At 38.4% G+C, this 23887-nt stretch overlaps 1 protein-coding gene and 1 pseudogene across 2 annotated transcripts in view; one reads left to right on the top strand and one right to left on the bottom strand.

Annotated features, from left to right (window-relative positions):
- ZNF385D (zinc finger protein 385D) overlaps positions 1 to 23887 on the bottom strand; it is a gene marked incomplete at both ends in the record, with an annotated part of 955511 nt that overhangs the window by 631111 nt on the left and 300513 nt on the right. The window lies entirely within an intron of this gene.
- Positions 6755 to 8188, top strand: LOC309806215 (serine/arginine-rich splicing factor 11-like; annotated as a pseudogene). The gene has a single exon. The product of its transcript is annotated as a serine/arginine-rich splicing factor 11-like (transcript).

Genomic DNA, 23887 nt, shown 5'->3' with positions numbered 1-23887 from the left:
ATAGGTTCATTTGTACCATTTTTCTAGATTCCACATATATGTGTTAATATATGATATTTGTTTTTCTCCTTCTGGCTTACTTAACTCTGTATGACAGACTCTAGGTCCATCCACATCTCTACAAATGACCCAATTTCATTCATTTTTATGGCTGAGTAATATTCCATTGTATATATGTACCACATATTCTTTATCCATTCATCTATCATTGGACATGAGAAAAGGGAACCCTTCTGTTGGCAGGAATGATAATTGATACAGCCACTATGGAGAATAGTATGGCAGATACTAAAAATAGTACTACCATACGACCCAGCAATCCCACTACTGGGCATATACCCTGAGAAAACCATAATTCAAAAAGAGTCATGTACACAATGTTCATTGCAGCTCTATTTACAATAGTCAGGACATTGAAACAACTTAAATAGTTTAAATTATTTTTAAATATTTTTATTGCAAATCTACACTATTTCAAATTTATGATGTGTTACATGAGCTTCTGAAAGCCAAGTTGAAATTTTAACCTTCATTTATAATTTCCTTCGTATAGTTGGTTAAGGTCCTGTGGTTTGCCCTATGACTGTTGCCGGGTAACGGATGGACCACTGTCTACCTCCAGAGCAAGAAGTTTGGTATCTTCCCTTAAATCCAGCTTTTTCCTCTGAACATCTTTTTCAGGGATGCTTATTAGCCAGGAGTGTAGTTGAGCTCATGGGAGTTTTAGTTTAATCCCTCCTAAACTTCCAACTAGCTCTGATTTGAGAAGAAGGAAAAGAACATCCACATGACACATCACACTGGGAAGAGCCAAGCAGCCAGAAAATCACTTGCTGACCTGGCTCAGGAACTAACCTATCAGGAGTCATGTCTCCCAGTGGCACTCTGGAAATCCTGGAGGTGACCACCCTTCTGGTCAGCACTGAGAGTTGATAAAACAACAAACTTCTCACTTAAGTAACAGGAGTGTGTGTGTGTGTAAGAGAGGGAGAAAAAGGGGGAGGAAGGGAGGGAGAGGGAGAGACAACAACAGACACAGTATGTGTGTGTGTGTGTGTGTGTGTGTGTGTGTGTAAGAGAGGGAGGAAAAGGGGGAGGAACGGAGGGAGAGGGAGACAACAACAGACACAACAGACACAACAGACAAAGTGTCTGTGTGTGAGTGTGAGGGTGGGGCTGTGAGTAAGGATGAGTGGATTAGGGTTATTAGCTTTCTTAACATCAACACCAACCTGGGGCTGGTGCTGGGAAGATTTTCCTCCATGAAACAATGCACCAAAGTAAGATAAGTGAGATAAGAGGTGGGTAATGGCATCCTTCTCTTGTGCAAAGCTAGAGAAATGTCTTTTGTGATAGGGTTATGGGGAGAAGAGGGTGGGTAGGAACCGTTTGCCATAGCTTTCTCAGGTACATTCGTTTTAGGAATAATTATGCACAGAGTTGAAAATCTGGAGCTCTATTCCCTAAAAACCATTCATCAGTTTCTGGGAATGTCTTTTTCTCTTCCAGCAGATATGTGGACTCAGTTTGAAGACCATATATAAATTCTCAAGATCAGAGATTATGTCAATTTTTTTCACTGCTGTATCCCTGGCCCTAAACACCCATACTAGGTGTTCAACAAATATTTATTGAAAAAAATGAATAATACTGATTAAGGTCACAGTGAATTTCAATCCACTATCAATATATACTCTATTTTCCATAAGTAAGTGAATAGAGTAATATTAATGAAGGGAAAAATAGGCAAGCCTTTTACTAAAGGGGAAATTAAACCATTACTTGGTCAATAAGTTTTAGTTATGTAAATTGTACTTCCTCTTTGGACAGAGAAAATACACATTGATACACTGAATGCTCTAGAAAATTCTGGGAAAGTTTTTAAACTTGTTTATATTTCTAAAACTTATTTGAACAGTGAATCCATTTTAATTCTCATTTAAAACATTTTAACATCCATAGAAACTACTGACCCTAGAGCATGAAGAAATAAAGTTTGGAATATTTAACACATGACATAACATAGTAGATTATTATTTGGTTAGCACTGCTCAATCAGAAAATAAGAGAAAATCTAATAAGAAAGGCCATCCACTTGAGAAATTTTACAAAAATAGTGACTACTAATTAAAGAAGAGTTTTGAGGTTCATTTCCAATTGCTTCATTATTCAATTACCAGACATAGAATATTTTGATTCCTAAAGTATTAAAAAGTTATCAAAAGAAATTTAAAATTGCTAACAAACTTCATTTCATACCAAATTAAAATTAAATATTGATATTTTTATTAAACAAATTTTATATAAATGTATATGAACTAATAATCATGGGTATTTAAAGGCTTTATTGATTTCTCAGTCTCTGAGTACAGTATTAATGTGACTAAAGCTTGGGTAACAGGGGAAAAGTTAATTTAATAACTTGGTAGTTGTAAAGAACATTCTCTCAAACTAAGTTGTTTTCTGAATTTCTTCAAGGGGAAAAACAATGTCTGAAAACATTTCAGCAGTGAGCATAAATTATAGAGAAAAGTAGTCATTTATATATTAACTGACTAGTGCCATGAGGTCAGAGCCTTTGGGTTACCATTTACCCCTTTATTTCTCTCCCGTACAAATGTACCTGAGTCTGGCCATTTGCCTCCCCTGTCCTGTTCCCTATTCTAAGACACTGTCATATCTGGATTCTGGGTCATCTCCCAGCTGGGAGTCCTGCTTGAACTTCTATCTCACTAGAGTTTATTCTCCAAAAAGCATCTGGCTTTTAGAGTGTATGTTAGACTGTATCATTCTCTTGTTCTCAAGCCTCCCTTGGCTTATATAACACTTAAAGTAAAACTCAGTCTTTAATTCCTATAGCCTTCAAGACTCTTGGGATCTGGTCCCTGGACACATTTCCAATTTCATTTCTTGTCACTCCCTTCCAACATTTCAGCCACACTAGCCTCCATAGTGTCCCTTGAGCATATCAAGTGTTAGCCTGTCAGGGGTGGTCTTTGGTAACCAAAAATATGCCCTCTCTTACTCTCCCCCCACCCCCTACCAAGGTCCCTGCCTACAGACACTCCACCAGCTATTACCTTACCCTGACTCATAGCTCACAATACAGATTACAGTTTTTACTCATCTGGTTACTTGCTATTGTTCATCTCTGCCATTAAAATACAAGATGTATGAAGGTATGTCGTGATTCCTGTGTTGTTTGTTGCCTTAACCCAAGTACCTAGAACAGTACTGGTGAATAGCATGCTCTCAATAAATAATCACTGGATAAATTCATGAATAAAATAATTTTAAACATGAAAATATTTATTGCTACATTAAGACAATCTTTTAATACTTAAAATATTCAAAATTTCCATAAATAATGAACATTCATTCCACTTCATAACATTGTACATGAGAAAATCTATATTCATAACTAAGAAAATATTGCCATATAAAAGGCCTGCTTCTTGTAGCAATCAAGAAATTTGGTTCAACCTCCTACACTGTTGGTGGGAATGTAAATTGGTGCAGCCACTATGGAAAACAGTATGGAGGTTCCTTAAAAAACTAAAAATAGGTTTGCCATATGATCCACTCATGGACATATATCTGGAGAAAACTGTAATTTGAAAACGTACATGCACCCCAATGTTCATAGAAGTACTATTTACAATAACCAAGACATGGAAGGAATCTAAATGTTTATAAATGGATAAAGAAGATGTGGTATATATATATATATATACAATGAAATATTACTCATCCATATAAAACAATGAAATAATGCCATTTGGAAAAACATGGATGGACCTAGAGATTATCATACTAAGTGAAGTAACTCAGACAGAGAAAGGCAAATGCTATATGATATCACTTATATGTGGAATCTAAAATATGACACTAATGAACTTATTTACAAAATACAAACAGACTCACACACATAGAAAACAGTCTACAGTTACCAAAGGGGAAAGGAGGTGAAGGAGGAATAAATTAGGAGTTAGGGATTAACATATACACACTACCATATATAAAATAGATAAACAACAAAGTCCTACTATATAGCACAAGGAATGATATTCAGTATATTGTAATAAACCATGATGGAAAAGGATATGAAAACGACTATATATATATATATATATATATATATATATATATATATATATATATAACTGGATCACTTTGCTGTACACCAGAAATTAATGCAATATTGTAAGTCAACTATACTCCAATTAAAAATAAAGAAGAACGTTGGTTCTATTATAGTATGCCCAATTTGTGATGAAAATTTTGAAAATAAAGCATACACACTACTTTAACATACTTAACATTGTGATGGTTTTAAAATATGTCTACAAATTTTTAAATGACTCAACGGCCTCCCATCCACAAAGTGTGGCCCATCTCCACTGCTCCTAATAGACTGTGTGGGACTTGTGAGACTAGGTCCTTGAAGACATTGCAGCTTCCTCCTGTTCTATCACCAACTACCATGTGGTGAGAACATACACGCAGCCCTTCAGGGACGTCCATGCAGCAAGTAACTGAGGCCTCCAAGCAACAGCCGCAGTGGATCTTCCAGCCCTGGTCAAGGCTTTCAGTGATTGTAGCCGCACTGCTTATCACTCCCTTCCAACATTTTAACCATCCTAGCCTCCATATTGTTCCTTGGACATCTCAGCTCCAACCGAATGAGGAACCCTGAGCCAGAATCACCCAACTAAGTCACTTCCATGACCCACAAAAATTACATGAGATGATAACAGTTTACTATTTATCCATTAATTTGGGGGTGACTTGTTATACAACAATGTATAACTAATACAGACATATAATATCTTTTTCACTAAAACAGGGAATCCTGAAGCAGCCATTGATATGAAATTTTGCCTGATTTCTTTAACTTTTCTGAACCTCAGTTTCCTCCTCTGAATAATGGGAATGATGTTATCTCTCACGTCGATTTACTGTGAAGATTAAACAATTTATCATATGTACACAATGACTAGAACACTGCCTAATTTTTTTTTTTCGGTACGTGGGCCTCTCACTGTTGTGGCCTCTCCCGTTGCGGAGCACAGGCTCCGGACGCGCAGGCTCAGCGGACATGGCTCATGGGCCCAGCCGCTCCGCGGCATGTGGGATCTTCCCGGACCGGGGCACGAACCCGTGTCCCCTGCATCGGCAGGCGAGCTCTCAACCACTGTGTCACCAGGGAAGCTCCTCATTTTGATTTACTTACTTTTTCCTCAATAAGGAGCCTGCAAGCATATTATGTCACTTTGTTTACACTTGTTTCAAAAGACTGATAAAAATGCAGTGAGGCCTCACAGTTACAGACAGCTTGATTCCTAAATGCATCATGATACAAAACTTAGTGCACAAACTGTATTTGAAATAGATTTTCTCATAAAAAATTCTAGGAAAAAAGAGCATAATACTTGGAAATCCCACTGAAGCCTATGAAAGCTTATAAAGTCCCTCAAAGTAGTTAAATTGAAAATAACAATAGAATGAATGCATATTTGTAGAGGATTCTGTCCTCAGACGCCCCTCTGAGGCTGAAGGAATTGTGTCCATCTGCTAGGCATGCACCTGCTGACAGCCCTGATCTCAGCCTTCTCCAGAAATTATGCTCAGTTGAAGAGAGCTGCCCTCCCCGATATCACAGCCCCTTTCTTGGGGCAGCCAGCATCCAATGACGTGTTCACATGGGACTTAAATGTCCAGCTCCCTGTCCCCATCTGTGCAATTATGAACAGGCCTCCCAGCTCCAATTCTCCCTTGGGGTGGCTGAGGCCTTTGTTGTGACTGCAGCACAGCCCAATTATTCCCTCTAACAGTTATTACTCCTGAGAGCATACCCCAAGAAACTTTCTGTAAGCAAATCTCCATCCCAGAATTTGCTTTCTGGAGAACCCAAGTTGCACCTCCTCATGGGTCTAACTTTGCACTTCACCTTCAGGGGTCTGCTGGCATTACACTCTAGTTGTGGGTCTAGAGGAACAAAGGGAGGTGGTGAGGACACTCAGCACTGAGACTTAAGGGAGGTCTTCAGGCAATGCAGGCTAGTCCACCCAGAGGGGAGTGGAAAGAGACTGTTCTCTAACCTAAATGCTATTGCTTTAGGAATAGGAAATGGAATTAGATGAGAACAAAGGGGCAGAGATTTTGTGATAATCTGCATGGTAACTCAAGGACAATTTTAAGAGCTATTAAAAAGTACAGAATTTGTTGGTTATTATATGAATTTCTTTAATAGTGTTATGTGTTCTTAATGCTAGTGTATCAATAGGGTAATTCACCTAGGCAAGCACCCATCATGTTTTGACAGTATAATGTCAGAATTAAGATCCTGGCCTCTAGAATCTTAGAAATGTGAGTTCAAATCCAAGTTCAGCTTCTCACTGTCTGTAAATTCTTAAATAAATTAGTTAACTTTTCCCAGCTTTGATTTTCATATTCATATAACAGACCAACCTCTCAAAATTATTGTGATCACAATGAGATAATACCTGTAAACAATTTAGCTGTTTGCTCCATGTCTTAAAACCTCAATACGTGATGAATGTTTCTGTTTTTGTTATAAACACAGAAAGCAAAGGTACTAAAAGAGACTTTCCTGATGTTTGCAATGGGTCATCTTAAAAGATAGGGCACCACCAGCGTCTGGGGCAGGAGGACAGAGGAGCCCTTCCCGTTGCCGGTGCCGGCCTTATGTCTTGGAATTACTTCACTCGAGAGCGAGAAGGCAAACAGCACCATGAGCAACACTACCATTGTCCTCAGCACTGGGGGCCCGGGCCCCAGTGGCGGGTCAGGTGGCAGGGGAGGCAGCGGCACTGAGGTAATCCTGGTGACTAATGTCTCCCCGAGTGCTAGCTCTGAGCAGATGTGGACCCTCTTCGGTTCCCCAGGGAAGATCAACAAACTGCACCTCTTCCCGCCTGATGATTCACCTTTGCCAGTCTCATCCCGAGCCTGCTTTGTTAAGTTCCATGATCCAGACTCAGCAGTTGCGGCAAAGCATCTGACGAACACTGTATTCATTGACAGAGCTTTGATAGTCGTACCATATGCAGAAGGAGTTATTCCTAATGAGACTAAGGCTTTGTCTCTGTTGGCACCAGCTAATGCAGTGGCAGGTCTTCTGCCTGGTGGTGGACTCCTGCCTACTCCTAACCCACTTACACAGGTTGGCCCTGTTCCACTGGCTGCTTTGGGAGCTCCTCTCTTGGTCCTGCCCTTGCTGCACTTGGTCTTCCTGGCGCAAACTTGGACTCTCAGTCTCTTGCTGCAGATCAGTTGCTGAAACTTATGAGTACTGTTGATCCCAAGTTGAATCATGTAGCTGCCGGTCTTGTTTCACCAAGTCTGAAATCAGATACCTCTAGTAAAGACATAGAGGAAGCCTTGACGAGAGTACCAGAGGCACACTTCCTAATTTCTGCTGGTATATGTCCAGGTAACAAGGAAGAAAAACGAAGGCACTCGAGGTCAAGATCATGTTCTAGGAGGAGGAGGATTCCCTCATCTTCTAGGCACAGGTGGTCAAGAAGCAGACCAAGAAGGCGATCACATTCTAAGTCAAGGAGTAGACAACAATCCAAAAGTCCAAGACAGAGAAGATCTCATTCCAGAGAGAGGGGTAGAAGGTCAAGGAGCACAACAAAAAAACAGAGACAAAAAGAAAGAAGACAAAGAAATGTTCTAAAACACCACCAAAAAGTTATAGCACAGCCAGACGTACCAGAAATGCGAGCAGAGAGAGATGACAATGAAGAAGCAGTAGTGGCACAAGATCTCCTAAAAAGCCTAGGTTTCCCAAAAGAAAATTGTCTTGCTCACCATCCCCTAGGAGACATAAAAAGGAGAAGAAGAAAGATAAAGACAAAGAAATAAGCAGAGATGAAAGAGAACAATCCACAAGCAAGAAGAAGAAAAGTAAAGATAAGGAAAGGGAACAGGAAAGAAAATCAGAGAGTGATAAAGATGTAAAACAGGTTACATGGGACTATGATGAAGAGGAACAAGGGTATGACAGTGAGAAAGAGAAAAAAGAGGAGAAGAAACAAAAAGAACCAGGTTCTCCAAAGACAAAAGAATGCTCTGTGGAAAAGGGAACTGGTGATTCACTAAGAGAATCCAAAGTGAATGGGGATGATCTCATGAAGAAGACATGGATATGAGTGACTGAATATTGTCTCTGTGGGAATCCAACTGTATACATGCATCAGTGTCATTCCGCTGTGTGATTTCTTAATGCTGTATTTGTTCATCTCAAATCTAGATGTATGCAGCTCTGAGTCATAAATGGTTATAAAGTTCTTAATGTTGATATTAGTTATTTACATCCAAAAGCTTTTAGACAAATGATACATGAGTAACCAATTCTTGACATGTAGAAATCTGATTGAGTAAACAAGCAGTTTTACTATTCTGGGTCTGCTTCATAACAAAAATGAAAAGCTACATGCATCTACAGTAGGCATGGATTTTTTATGTTGTATGATCTCCTTTATTAAGTTTACTTACAGTATTTCTAGAATTTGATTCATTGCCATAATAGAGCCATGTAGAGAATGCACTGATTGAATGTTAATTGTGGCAGGAATATCCTAAATGTCATTCAAATCCTCCAACATGATGGATCTACTTATGGTCTTGTTCGCTGACATGACAAATTAACATTCTTATAGTTACAACTGGAAATGAGCATTTGAAACAGATAATTCTTTAAGCCTTGTGGCTAAAATTTTGTGGCTTTTGTTTAACTTTGAAAGGTTATATATGCACTAATCTTTTTTGATGGTTATAATTAGACTTTAATTACAGAAACAAGATTTCAAATGAAACTGTCTTTGGCAGTAAGTAAGTAGCATATTTTGAAGTAGAGTTGTATACTTTTTCATAAGATGTTTGGGAATTTTTTCCCTAAAATAATTTATTGAACATCTACATCAGTGAAAGTTATCTGCCTATCCTGAAGTCCATCTGTAAAAGAAAATTATCTCTTGTCCTGATTTTCAATTTTCCACTCTTTTATTAATTTGTTTTAATCTCTTTGGAAAAGGGGGATAGTGCATTTTAAATTGACCTTCATATGCTTTTAAAAATAAGACACATCTACTTGATATTGTACTTTTTATTTGATCTCAGTTGGATAAAACCAATAAATTTTGTGTTACTGTTACTGCAGTAGTAATCTGAGGCACACAGTGATTCTATATTAAATGCAAAGTAGTTACACAACTGTTTTCTTTTTTTGTCTTTATAAAAAATTTAATCAGTTATACATATACATATGTTCCCATATCCCCTCCCTTTTGTGTCTCCCTCCCACTCTCCCTATCCCACCCCTCCAGGCGGTCACAAAGCACCGAGCTGATCTCCCTGTGCTATGCGGCTGCTTCCCTCTAGCTATCTACCTTACGTTTGGTAGTGTATATATGTCCATGCCGCTCTTTCACTTTGTCACAGCTTACCCTTCCCCCTCCCCATATCCTCAAGTCCATTCTCTAGTAGGTCTGTGTCTTTATTCCTGTCTTACCCCTACGTTCTTCATGACATTTTTTTCCCTTAAATTCCATATATATGTGTCAGCATACAGTATTTGTCTTTCTCTTTCTGACTTACTTCACTCTGTATGACAGACTCTAGGTCCATCCACCTCATTACAAATAGCTCAATTTCATTTATTTTTATGGCTGAGTAATATTCCATTGTATATATGTGCCACATCTTCTTTACCCATTCATCTGATGATGGACACTTAGGTTGTTTCCATCTCCGGGCTATTGTAAATAGGGCTGCTATGAACATTTTGGTACATGTCTCTTTTTGAATTATGGTTTTCTCAGGGTATATGCCCAGAAGTGGGATTGCTGGGTCATATGGTAGTTCTATTTGTAGTTTTTTAAGGAACCTCCATACCGTTCTCCATAGTGGCTGTACCAATTCACATTCCCACCAGCAGCGCAAGAGTGTTCCCTTTTTTCCACACCCTCTCCAGCATTTATTGTTTCTAGATTTTTTGATGCTGGCCATTCTGACTGGTGTGAGATGATATCTCATTGTAGTTTTGATTTGCATTTCTCTAATGAGTAAAGATGTTGAGCATCCTTTCATGTGTTTGTTGGCAGTCTGTATATCTTCTGTGGAGAAATGTCTATTTAGGTCTTCTGCCCATTTTTGGATTGGGTTGTTTGTTTTTTTGTTACTGAGCTGCATGAGCTGCTTATAAATTTTGGAGATTAATCCTTTGTCAGTTGCTTCATTTGCAAATATTTTCTCCCATTCTGAGGGTTGTCTTTTGGTCTTGTTTATGGTTTCCTTTGCTGTGCAAAAGCTTTTAAATTTCATTAGGTCCCATGTGTTTATTTTTGTCTTTATTTCCATTTCTCTAGGAGGTGGGTCAAAAAGGATCTTGCTGTGATTTATGTCATAGAGTGTTCTGCCTATGTTTTCCTCTAAGAGTTTGATAGTGTCTGGCCTTACATTTAGGTCTTTAATCCATTTTGAGCTTATTTTTCTGTATGGTGTTAGGGAGTGATCTAATCTCATACTTTTACATGTCCCTATCCAGTTTTCCCAGCACTATTTATTGAAGAGACAGTCTTTTCTCCACTGTACATTCCTGCCTCCTTTATCAAAGATAAGGTGACCATATGTCCGTGGGTTTATCTCTGGGCTTTCTATCCTGTTCCATTGATCTATCTTTCTGTTTTTGTGCCAGTACCATACTGTCTTGATTACTGTAGCTTTGTAGTATAGTCTGAAGTCAGGGAGCCTGATTCCTCCAGCTCCATTTTTCATTCTCAAGATTGCTTTGGCTATTCGGGGTCTTTTGTGTTTCCATACAAATTGTGAAATTTTTTGTTCTAGTTCTGTGAAAAATGCCAGTGGTAGTTTGATAGGGATTGCATTGAATCTATAGATTGCTTTGGGTAGTAGAGTCATTTTCACAATATTGATTCTTCCAATCCAAGAACATGGTACACCTCTCCATCTATTTGTATCATCTTTAATTTCTTTCATTAGTGTCTTATAATTTTCTGCATACAGGTCTTTTGTCTCCTTAGGTAGGTTTATTCCTAGATATTTTATTCTTTTGGTTGCAGTGGTAAATGGGAGTGTTTCCTTGATTTCACTTTCAGATTTTTCATCATTAATATATAGGAATGCCAGAGATTTCTGTGGATTAATTTTGTATCCTGCAACTTTACCAAATTCATTGATTAGCTCTAGTAGATTTCTGGTAGCATCTTTAGGATTCTCTATGTATAGTATCATGTCATCTGCAAACAGTGACAGCTTTACTTCTTCTTTTCCGATTTGGATTCCTTTTATTTCCTTTTCTTCTCTGATTGCTGTGGCTAAAACTTCCAAAACTATGTTGAATAACAGTAGTGAGAGTGAGCAACCTTGTCTTGTTCCTGATCTTAGTGGAAATGGTTTCAGTTTTTCACCATTGAGGACGATGCTGGCTGTGGGTTTGTCATATATGGCCTTTATTCTGTTGAGGAAAGTTCCTTCTATGCCTACTTTCTGCAGGGTTTTTATCATAAATGGGTGTTGAATTTTGTCGAAAGCTTTCTCTGCATCTATTGAGATGATCATATGGTTTTCCGCCTTCAATTTGTTAATATGGTGTATCACGTTGATTGATTTGCGTATATTGAAGAATCCTTGCATTCCTGGAATAAACCCCACTTGATCATGGTGTATGATCCTTTTAATGTGCTGTTGGATTCCGTTTGCTAGTATTTTGTTGAGGATTTTTGCATCTATGTTCATCAGTGATATTGGCCTGTAGTTTTCTTTCTTTGTGACATCCTTGTCTGGTTTTGGTATCAAGGTGATGGTGGCCTCGTAGAATGAGTTTGGGAGTGTTCCTCCCTCTGCTATATTTTGGAAGAGTTTGAGAAGGATAGGTGTTAGCTCTTCTCTAAATGCTTGATAGAATTCACCTGTGAAGCCATCTGGTCCTGGGCTTTTGTTTGTTGGAAGATTTTTTATCACAGTTTCAATTTCAGTGCTTGTGATTGGTCTGTTCCTATTTTCTATTTCTTCCTGATTCAGTCTTGGCAGGTTGTGCATTTCTAAGAATTTGTCCATTTCTTCCAGGTTGTCCATTTTATTGGCATAGAGTTGCTTATAGTAATCTCTCATGATCTTTTGTATTTCTGCAGTGTCAGTTGTTACTTCTCCTTTTTCATTTCTAATTCTATTGATTTGAGTCTTCTCCCTTTTTTTCTTGATGAGTCTGGCTAATGGTTTATCAATTTTGTTTATCTTCTCAAAGAACCAGCTTTTAGTTTTATTGATCTTTGCTATCATTTCCTTCATTTCTTTTTCATTTATTTCTGATCTAATTTTTATTATTTCTTTCCTTCTGCTAACTTTGGGATGTTTTTGTTCTTCTTTCTCTAATTGCTTTAGGTGCAAGGTTAGGTTGTTTATTCGAGATGTTTCCTGTTTCTCAAGGTGGGATTGTATTGCTATAAACTTCCCTCTTAGAACTGCTTTTGCTGCATCCCATAGGTTTTGGGTCGTCGTGTCTCCATTGTCATTTGTTTCTAGGCATTTTTAAATTTCCTCTTTGATTTCTTCAGTGATCACTTCGTTATTAAGTAATGTATTGTTTAGCCTCCATGTGTTTGTATTTTTCACAGATCTTTTCCTGTAATTGATATCTAGTCTCATAGCACTGTGGTCGGAAAAGATACTTGATACAATTTCAATTTTCTTAAATTTACCAAGGCTTGATTTGTGACCCAAGATATGATCTATCCTGGAGAATGTTCCATAAGCACTTGAGAAAAATGTGTATTCTGTTGTTTTTGGATGGAATGTCCTATAAATATCAATTAAGTCCATCTTGTTTAATGTATCATTTAAAGCTTGTGTTTCCTTATTTATTTTCATTTTGGATGATCTGTCCATTGGTGAAATTGGGGTGTTAAAGTCCCCTACTATGATTGTGTTACTGTCAATTTCCCCTTTTATGGCTGTTAGTATTTGCCTTATGCATTGAGGTGCTCCTATGTTCGGTGCATAAATATTTACAATTGTTATATCTTCTTCTTGGATCGATCCCTTGATCATTATGTAGTGTCCTTCTTTGTCTCTTCTAGTAGTCTTTACTTTAAAGTCTATTTTGTCTGATATGAGAATTGCTACTCCAGCTTTCTTTTGGTTTCCATTTGCATGGAATATCTTTTTCCATCCCCTTACTTTCAGTCTGTATGTGTCTCTAGGTCTGAAGTGGGTCTCTTGTAGACAGCATATATATGGGTCTTGTTTTTGTACCATTCAGCCAATCTGTGTCTTTTGGTGGGAACATTTAGTCCATTTACATTTAAGGTAATTATCGATATGTATGTTCCTATTCCCATTTTCTTAATTGTTTTGGGTTCGTTATTGTAGGTCTTTTACTTCTGTTGTGTTTCTTGCCTAGAGAAGTTCCTTTAGCATTTGTTGTAAAGCTGGTTTGGTGGTGCTGAACTCTCTCAGCTTTTGCTTGTCTGTAAAGGTTTTACATTCTCCATCAAATCTGAATGAGATCCTTGCTGGGTAGAGTAATCTTGGTTGCAGGTTTTTCTCCTTCATCACTTTAATTATGTCCTGCCACTCCCTTCTGGCTTGTAGAGTTTCTGCTGAGAGATCAGCTGTTATCCTGATGGGGATTCCCTTGTGTGTTATTTGTTGTTTTTGCCTTGCTGCTTTTAATATGATTTCTTTGTGTTTAATTTTTGACAGTTTGATTAATATGTGTCTTGGCGTATTTCTCCTTGGATTTATTCTGTATGGGACTCTCTGTGCCTCCTGGACTTGATTAACTATTTCCTTTCCCATATTAGGGAAGTTTTCAACTATAATCTCTTCAAATATTTTCTCAGTCCCTTTCTTTTTCTCTTCTTCTTCTGGAACCCCTATAATTCGAATGTTGGTGCGTTTAATGTTGTCCCAGAGGTCTCTGAGACTGTCCTCTGTTCTTTTCATTCTTTTTTCTTTATTTTGCTCTGCAGCAGTTATTTCCACTATTTTATCTTCCACCTCACTTATCCGTTCTTCTGCCTCAGTTATTCTGCTATTGATCCCCCTAGAGTATTTTTTATTTCATTTATTGTGTTTTTAATCGATGCTTGATTCATCTTTAGTTCTTCTAGGTCCTTGTTAACTGTTTCTTGCATTTTGTCTATTCTATTTCCAAGATTTTAGATCTTGGAAATAGAATCTAGGATCATCTTTACCATCATTATTCTGAATTCTTTTTCAGGTAGACTGCCTATTACCTCTTCATTTGTTAGGTCTGGTGGGTTTTTATCTTGCTCCTTCTCCTGCTGTGTGTTTTTCTGTCTTCTCATTTTGCTTATGTTACTGTGTTTGGGGTCTCCTTTTTGCAGGCTGCAGGTTCGTAGTTCCCGTTGTTTTTGGTGTCTGTCCCCAGTGGCTAAGGTTGGTTTAGTGGGTTGTGTAGGCTTCCTGGTGGAGGGGACTAGTGCCTGTGTTCTGGTGGATGAGGCTGGATCTTGTCTTTCTGGTGGGCAGGTCCACGTCTGATGGTGTGTTTTGGGGTGTCTGCAGACTTTTTATGATTTTAGGCCACCTCTCTGCTAATGGGTGGCCTTGTGTTCCTGTCTTGCTAGTTGTTTGGCATTGGGTGTCCAGCACTGTAGCTTGCTGGTCGTTGAGTGAAGCTGGCTGCTGGTGTTGAGATGGAGATCTCTGGAGGATTTTCGCCGTTTGATATTATGTGGAGCTGGGAGGTCTCTTGTGGACCAGTGTCCTGAAGTTGGCTCTCCCACCTCAGAGGCACAGCACTGACTCCTGGCTCCTCAATTTGGGATGATTTGCAGTCTATTCATGTATTCCACAGATGCAGGGTACATCAAGTTGATTGTGGAGCTTTAATCCGCTGCTTCTGAGGCTGCTGGGAGAGGTTTCCCGTTCTCTTCTTTGTTCTCACAGCTCCTGGGTCTCAGCTTTGGATTTGGCCCCGCCTCTGTGTGTAGGTCGCCGGAGGGCGTCTGTTCTTCGCTCAGACAGGACAGGGTTAAAGGAGCAGCCTCTTCGGGGACTCTGGCTCACTCAGGCCGGGCGGGAGGGAGGGGCACAGAGTGCGGGGCGAGCCTGCAGCGGCAGAGGTCGGCGTGACGTTGCACCAGCCCGAGGTGCACCGTGCGTTCTCCCAGGGAAGCCGCCCCTGGTTCCCGGGACCCCGGCAGTGGCGGGCTGCACAGGCTCCCGGAAGGGCGGTGTGGACAGTGACCTGTGCTCGCACCCAGGCTTCTTGGCGGCGGCAGCAGCAGCCCCAGCATCCCACGCCCGTCACTGGGCTCCGCGCTTTCAGTCGTGACTCGCGCCCGTCTGTGGGGCTCCTTTAAGCAGCGCTCTTAATCCCCTCTCCTTGCGCACCAGGAAACCAAGAGGGAAGAAAAAGTCTCCTGCCTCTTCGGCAGCTCCAGAGTTTTCCCGGACTCCCTGCCGGCTAGCTGTAGCGCATTAGCCCCCTTCAGGCTGAGTTCTCGCCGCCAGCCCCAGTCCTCTCCCTGTGCTCTGACCAGAGCCCGAGCCTCAGCTTCCAGTGCCGTCCGCCCCGGCGGGCGAGGAGACAAGCCTCTCGGGCTGGTGAGTGCCGCTCGGCACCGATCCTCTGTGCGGGGATCTCTCCACTTTGCCCTACCCAGGTATGTGGGGAGTTTCTTGCCTTTTGGGAGGTCTGGGGTCTTCTGCCAGCGTTCAGTAGGTGTTCTGTAGGAGTTGTTCCACGTGTAGCTGTATTTCTGGTGTATCTGTGGGGAGGAAGGTGATCTCCGTGTCTTACTCTTCCGCCATCTTACCCGGAAGTCTCGCAACTGTTTTCTTACAGGAGTTTCCAAGCTTCACTTTTGTGCAGTAAAAACAAAAGTACTATAGTCTGTGCCATGTTGATGTACAGTTTCTGAAATTGTTTTACAAGACTTTGATAATAAAACCTTTAAACTTAAAAAAAAAAGAAAAGAAAAGAAAAAAGAAATACAGGGCAAAGAAGAAATGTAATGTAATGCTGAATGACCTTGCCCCTTATTTCAGAAATTTGGTTAAAGCCCGCAAATATGAGAAGAATAGCTAGAAGCACCCTCCATACACCTCCAGTTCCCTTTTGGGGAAACCCAACAAGTTTTCCCAATAGGTGACCAAACTGGCCTTTCTGCCCTTATCCTAACTTTATTCAATAAGTACAAATATAATACAAACATAAATAATATATAGTAAGAGTAGATGTAAATAGAAATATAAATGTTAACTTAAATATATACAGAAGAGGAGTTTAGTATTCTGGAATTAATAAGTAAGGAAATTATTTGGCTCTTCTCTTGCCCTCCTCATAAGACTTTGAGAGATCTGCCAAGAAAAGCACTAACAGAGAAGGAGGGCCTTTAAGAGGGTGAAATAAATACCCCAGACGCCAGCTAGATAGATGCCTGCAAAGCTGCAGAAACAGTCAAACTGACACCCAACTCAGATGTCTACAGAGTGCTTGGGAGAGCTTGTCTCTGCTTGATTGTAAAGACTGGTGCCTGCTTCTCCAGAAAGTTCTGAAGGTGGAAAGCCTCTGGAACATTCCCCAATGGCAGAATAAAGAGTAGGGCAACAGGACTTTATGGTCTGCTCTCCCATGTAGGTGTGGCAGGGATACCTTAGTTGGCCCTGCAGGTGGGTGTATGACAGCATCCAGGTGTAAGCCAACTTGATGAGACCTTAACCAAGGAGGGCCTTGCTTGCTTGGGCAAAGCAGACAGATCAATTTGTTGAGGAATGGAGTGGGTGTGAGAATAAGCAAATGGTAAGTTGGAGCATATATTGCTCCAATTAGGCAAATACACAAGACCAGAAATCTGGCAAAGGGGGTTGTTTCCAAAGAACATAAAATACACTGCAGTAGAAAACCAGCACAAAATACCTATCATGACCAGTAGCCACAAATTGTACCAGTAATAAAAGACATTTTGCCCTTTTTCTTTTAATCTCTACACTCACTATGTTGAGTCTGGAAAAGTCAGAAGGGAGAGAGAGAAAAAATAAAACACAGATCACAGCCTTGTCTAAATGGACTGGGGGAATCCGAGTAATATTTGAGGCTCAATTTTGAAATCGGATCACCTAAGGATTGTGTATCCTTAAAATTGAGGATTAACAAAAAATAAGATTGTTCTTATAATTGAAAATGACAAGAGAGTTGCTGTATCTTGCTGAGATGCCTTCAGTGCCAGGGAAAGGAGAGCCAACAGAGAAAGGTTGAAAGGAGTGATGGGAGAAAAAAAATGCAGTCTGTTTCTGTGGTGTATTATGTTCAACCCATTCAGTAAGTTGGGATAGAGTTAAAAGATATTTCCAGATAGGAGAAAAAAATAGACCCTTTATGAGACAACTGTAGCTTTGAAGAATCAAATATGAAAGAAAGGACAAAAATGATATAGGCTTCTGTGTTCCTAAGGGGGGAAAAAAAGGTGAAAAGATGCTGGGTGCGATGAAGGTGAAAAGATGATGGGTGAGATGATTCCCTACCTGTGCACCAGGGGGCACTGTAAAAGCAGGGCAGCTTTGTTGTTAGCAGTAACTAGACCAGAAGAAGAAATGCAGTTCAGGAGAAACACCTATGAAGGTAAGTGGTACACACTTAGCTATTTACGTTTAGCTCACGTTTCCTAGTTGGTGGCTCAGGACTTGAGATTGAGCATGATTGTCACATGAACAAGAAACTGAAAATACATCTCTTGGAAACATAATCCAGGTTGCTAAGTAAATTTCACCTCTACTGGTTGCTTCACACTATCAATGATGTCTATAATCAGACGTGTCCCATTCCTGTTTAGTTTCCCTACTTTCTCACATCCATAAATTGAGCAGTGGGTGATGAAAGTCTAGATCACACTCAGGCATCTAATGCGACTGTAAAGAAGCATTCTTTCCCTCTGTGGAATTACTCTTTTAATGTTCCTGCTTTCCAATTTACATCATTTAGAAGCTGTTAAAGTAATGGCATAGGCATCAGAAAAACGAAAGGGAATGTGGAAAAGGAGATTACTTGTGTCTGTGTTCTATTCATCACATTGCCTGTTGAGTTTATATCACTGGCTTCAGATTTATCCCATTTCTTGTCTTTTATGACTGGAGACATTAAGGGCAACCTGTCAGCTCTGTAAAATAACATTTTTAATCCTCTAAATCTTCTCCATGTAATCTTTAATAACTGTCTTACGTTCAAGTTGACAGCAAAGCAAGTAATAAAAATGCTTAACACCATTTTATAGGTCACATAACAGAACAGTTTATTTTAGTTTAACAGGGTGATAACAGGTAACAGATAATGAAGTCACTACAGATTTGTACAACATAGTTTGTGAGTTGGCAACAGCTTCAGAAAAGCCTTAGAAAATCTTCTTTTGAGCTATAACAAAACAGAAGTGCATTTCCCATTTTTCTCTCTTTCTAATGATTCATGAGAGTCAATCTCAGAGTTGCTGCACTTCAATTTTCAAAACTTGATGCCCATTATGTAAACAAATCAACTTTTTAATGGGAAAGGATGTCTTTCTCCCAGAACTTCAAATGACAAAAGTGAAAGAAGCAAAGAAGTGATTATTCTACAACCATTTAGGAATACAAAATTATCTAAGACATCTCTAATACAGTAAAAACCACTGCCTGCCTGTGACTATTGAAATAAAAATAGAAATTAATTGAAATGCCATAAAATGTAAAATCCATTAACTTTAACAAGATTGTATTCTTTCATTATGGCTTATCTCCATTTTATCTATTTTAATAGTTTAAACATAGCTATTTTAGAGGCTCTTTCAGATCGTTGTATAATTTCTAGATATCTTAGTGCTAACTCCACTCATTTTTTGCACCTAGTGACACTGCGTCTTCACAGGAACCAGACAACTCTTTGTCAGTTTAGTTCCAGCTCTAGTCTTTTAGCAATACTACAAATCCTGTCCCCTTTTTGGCATCTGACCGTCCAGTGGTAAGGACTCTGCACTTTCACTTCCAAGGGTGTGGGTTCAAGCCCTGGTCAGGGAACTAAAATCCCACAAGCCACATAGCATGCCCCCCCCAAAAAAAACCTCAAAATGCCATCCTTGGCCTATCTGTGTGTAGTGATCTGAGAGCTAAATATTTCTCTATTTCCTCCCTCCCTCCCTGTCCATTACTTACTCTTGAACTTTAACTTTCATTATATTCTTTGGAAGATCTACTCCAGCAGTTGGATGTGCCTGGTTTCCTACCAGTTCAACACCATTCACTAACACCCTCTCTGGTTGGTGATTTTTCTTTGATCCTTTTTGCATCTTCTTTTCCTCATTCCCTCCCATATATTTTTGAGGTCTAATTCCTATAATAAAATTTTCATTCTACATACTCCTAGTTGAACACTAATTGAACTCTTATACTAAGGATAATTGAATTTCTACAGCTGGTATGTGAGGAAGGACGCTACAGAAGTGTTGGCAAATGCACAACTGTGAAGAAATGCTTCCAGCTACAAGTAACAGAGAGTCTATTAATAGTATCTTAGATCAAAATGTCATGTAAAGCTAACTTAACAATAAATATAAAAGAAGGTGTCTCAGAATTGGTACAGACACTTCAAGATATCATTACACACCAAGGCTCTAATTTACTCTCCATCACCCTCAGTTTTAATCTTTTGTTTTTATGTTTGGTGTTTCATTGTCACAAGAGGACTGCCATGTCTCCAGAAATCACATCTGTGTTCAATTAATAAGAAGGTATAAAGTGCAAGATTAGCAGCAGGTGTCCCTTGTGTTAGCAAATCCAATGTTTTAACAAATTCCCCCCCCCCAGCTGACCTCTCCTTATATCTCATTGGTCAGTATTGAGTCAAAGGAAAAATGAGATCATGGTGACTCAGGCTAATATGGATAATCTCTTGAATATGGCTGAAGGGTCTACATACCCTCACAACATAGGATCTCTAGCCACTGGCTAACAAATCAAGGTTCTTATAGCAGGAAAGGAATATATGAGGGGAAAGCAGGATGTTTATTGGGTAGGCAAGAGCCAGTGTCAGCCTTGGGATGGGGGGACGAGGAACAGAATATATTCAGGATATGGCAAGACCCCAACGGGGCTGGGTTATATAGTAAATAGGTGATGTAAAGGTAAGAGAAGCAACAAAAATGGCGTGCTAAACATGATGGACTTGACTCTAGAAAATTGAAGTTCTTAGAAGAGTTTGAAACAGAAGAATGACACAAACATATCAGTGTTTTAGAATGGTATCTACTATAATTTTTTTGGTCTCTTAGGGGAAATAAAATGTCTCTACAGAGACTCCCTCTTCCCATAATCTTCCGCTAAGGAGGCATGAAGATGAAACCCCAGGATTCCAGACCACTTTTCTAGGTGCAAAGGTAGTAGATACGCCACAGCTTTGATAAATGGGGACTCCTCTATATGGCCCTCTTTTCCTTCTGTGCCCCCAGATAAAGAAAGGGGTTCACTTATTTTTAAATAGTACCACCTAAAATTATTTTTCTAAAAAGACAAGACAAGCAATACATCTTACAGAGAAGTTGATGTCTGTGAAGTAACTGCTTTCTAGATATATTGTTCCTAAGTTTTAAAACTTTATATTTAGCATGTCATTGGATGGCACACACATTGTTAATTTTTCCCCTTATAACTTGTAAGAGGGTGTTAGTTGGATGCTTTGTTCGATATTTTAAATTTACACTTAGAAAAATGAAACAAGTTTTTATGAGGGTTCCTCCCAGCCTTGGACACATTATGATGAGGGGACATAGAAAGGTGAGGCTATTTTCAAAGGACCAAACAGCTGTTTTAGTCACAGAAAGTCCTACAGTCACTCAAGGATAAAGGGCATGAGAAAACACTAAATAAAGATGATAAAAAATAAACAAAATTTTCAAATGAAAAATCAGAATATTTATAATGTTAAACTTTGTTAAGGGTCCAAGAAATCTGGATAAATGATGTCACCAAAGCAAACCATTACAGCTTCCCCAGGTTTATAGGTAAGCCAAGCAATTACAGAAACATAAACATTAACAAATGAGGTCACTTCCAATTATGTTATTTGTCAACATTTGACAAAATTCAACATCAATTCATGATAAAAATCCTCATCAAAGTTGGTATAGAGGGAACATATCTCAACAAAATAAAGATAATTTGTGACAAACCCATAGCTAACAACATACTCAGTGGTGAAATGATGAAAGCATTTCCACTAAAGTTGGGAACAAGACAAGGATGCCCACTCTTGATACTTCTATTTAACATAGTATTGGATGTCCTAGCCACAGCAATCGACAAGAAAAAGAGATAAGAGGCATCCACATTGGAAGGGAAGAAGTAAAACTGTCACTATTTGCAGATGACATGACGCTATGTATAGAAAACCCAAAAGATTCCACCAAAAAACTATGAGAACTAATAAATGAGTTAAGCAAAATTGCACAATACAAGATTAATATACAGAAATGTGTTGCTTTTCTATACATTAATAATGAACTATCAGAAAGAGAGCAAAAAAAATCTGATTAAAATTGCATTAAAGAAAATAAATAGCTAGGAATAAACTTAACCAAGGAGATGAATGACCTATACTTTTAAAACTACAAAACACTGATGAAGGAAATTGAAGATGATAACAAGAATGGAAAGATATCTTAGGTTGACAGATTGGAAGAATTAATATTGCTAAGATGGCTATCCCACCCTAAGCAATCCATATATTTAATGCAAACCCTATCAAAATACCCATGATACTTTTCACAGAACTATAACAAATAATTCTAAGATTTATGTGAACCCACAAAAGACTATCATTTGCCAAAGCGAACCTGAGAAAACAGAACAAAGCCAGAAGAAACATGCTTCCTGACTTCAATCTATACTACGATGCTATAGTAATCAAAATAGCATGGTACTGGCACAAAAACAGACACATAGATCAATGGAAGAGAATAGAGAGCCCAGAAATAAACCCACGAACCTATGTTCAATTAATCTACAACAACAAAAAAGGATGCAAATAAAAGGAGGCAAGAATATACAATGGAGAAAAAAACAGTCTCTTCAATAAGTGGTGCTGGGAAAACTGAGAAGCTTCATGTAAAAGAATGAGATTAGAATATTTCCTCACACCTTATACAAAAATAAAGTCAAAATGGATTAAAGACATAAATGTAAGACCAGAAAATATAAAGGTTCTACATGAAAACGTATAACACTCTTTGACATAAATCATAGCAATATTTTTTTGATCTGACTCCAAGGCAAAGGAAACAAAAGTAAAAATAAACAAATAGGACCTAATTTAACTTAAAGGCTTTTGCACAGCAAAGGAAACCACTGACAATGAAAAGACAACCTACTGAATGGTCGAAAATATTTGCAAATGATGTGACTGACAAGGGGTTAATATGGAAAATATACAAGCAGCTCATACAATTCAATACAAAAAATTAAATATGGACAAAAAACCTGAATAGACATTTTTCCAAAGAAGACATACAGATGGCCAACAGACATGAAAAGATGCTCAACATTACAAATCATCAGAGAAGTGCAAATAAAAACCAAAATGAGTTATAACCTCACAACTGTGAGAATGGCTACCATCAAAAGTCTAACAAATGTTGGCAAGGATGTGAAGAAAAGGGAGCTCTTGTGCCTTGTTGGTGGGAACGTAAATTCATATAGTCACTGTGGAAAACCATACGGAGGTTCCTCAAAAATCTAAAAAAAAAAAATACCATATGATCCAGCAATTCCACTCCTGGGTATATATCCAGAAAAAGAGAAAACATTAATTTGAAAAGATACATGCACCCAATGTTCATAGCAGCATTATTTACAATAGCCAAGATATGGAAGCAACCAAGTGTCCATCAGCACATTAATGGATAAAGGATGTGATATATATTCCATACACACACACACACACACACCACACACACACATACACACACACAATGGACTATTACTCAGCCATAAAAAAGAATGAACTTCTTTGATTTGAATCAATGTGGATGAACCTAGAGATGATTATGCTTAGTGAAATAAGGCAGACAGAGAAAGATAAATACTCTACATTTACATGTGGAATATAAAAAATAAAAGAAATGTACATAAGAAAACAGAAACAGGCTCACAGATACAGAAAACAAACTGGTGGATACCAGTGGGGGAGGGAAAAATGAGGGGCATGCTAGGGGTGGGAATTAAGAGATACAACTACTATGTATAAAAAAATAAGCTACAAGGATATATTGTACAGTGCAGGGAAATATAGTCATGACTTTGTAATAACTTTAAATGGAGTATAATCTATAAAAGTATTGAATCACTATGCTGTACACATGAAACTAATATAATGTTGCAGGTCAACTCTACTTCAACAATATATCTAATGTGAAAAATAAAAAACAATTATATTGTTTGTAACAACTTATAATTTCAAATAGATTCAATTCAGTCACTTCCTTTAAAGTTCTAGTGAGTTTATTAAGTTTGCATTATACATTATTAATATATAAAATCTATTGTATTTCTAAACAATAACAGTAAACAATTAGAAAGTAAAATTTAAAAATTAGTACCATTTGAAATAATATTAAAATTTTGAAATACTGAGGGGTATAACAGGCAATACATGTGCAAATGTTTATGATGAAAACTATAAAGCATTACTCAAAAACTGAAGATGATTTAAATAATTTTTTAAGTTTCTATAGCCACTTTTCTTTTTTTTTAGTTGTACATATACTCACTTTAATCACTTTTATTAATCTCTATTTTTGTATGTCTTCAGAAAGCATTTAGTACATTAAAACATTTCTTTAAAAAGTAT

The sequence above is a fragment of the Mesoplodon mirus genome (assembly GCF_964341445.2).
Source record: "Mesoplodon mirus genome assembly, chromosome: 6".
Lineage (NCBI taxonomy): Eukaryota > Metazoa > Chordata > Mammalia > Artiodactyla > Ziphiidae > Mesoplodon > Mesoplodon mirus.
The sequence above is the reverse complement of the archived record's forward strand: the minus strand, read 5'-3'. Positions and strand labels throughout refer to the sequence as shown.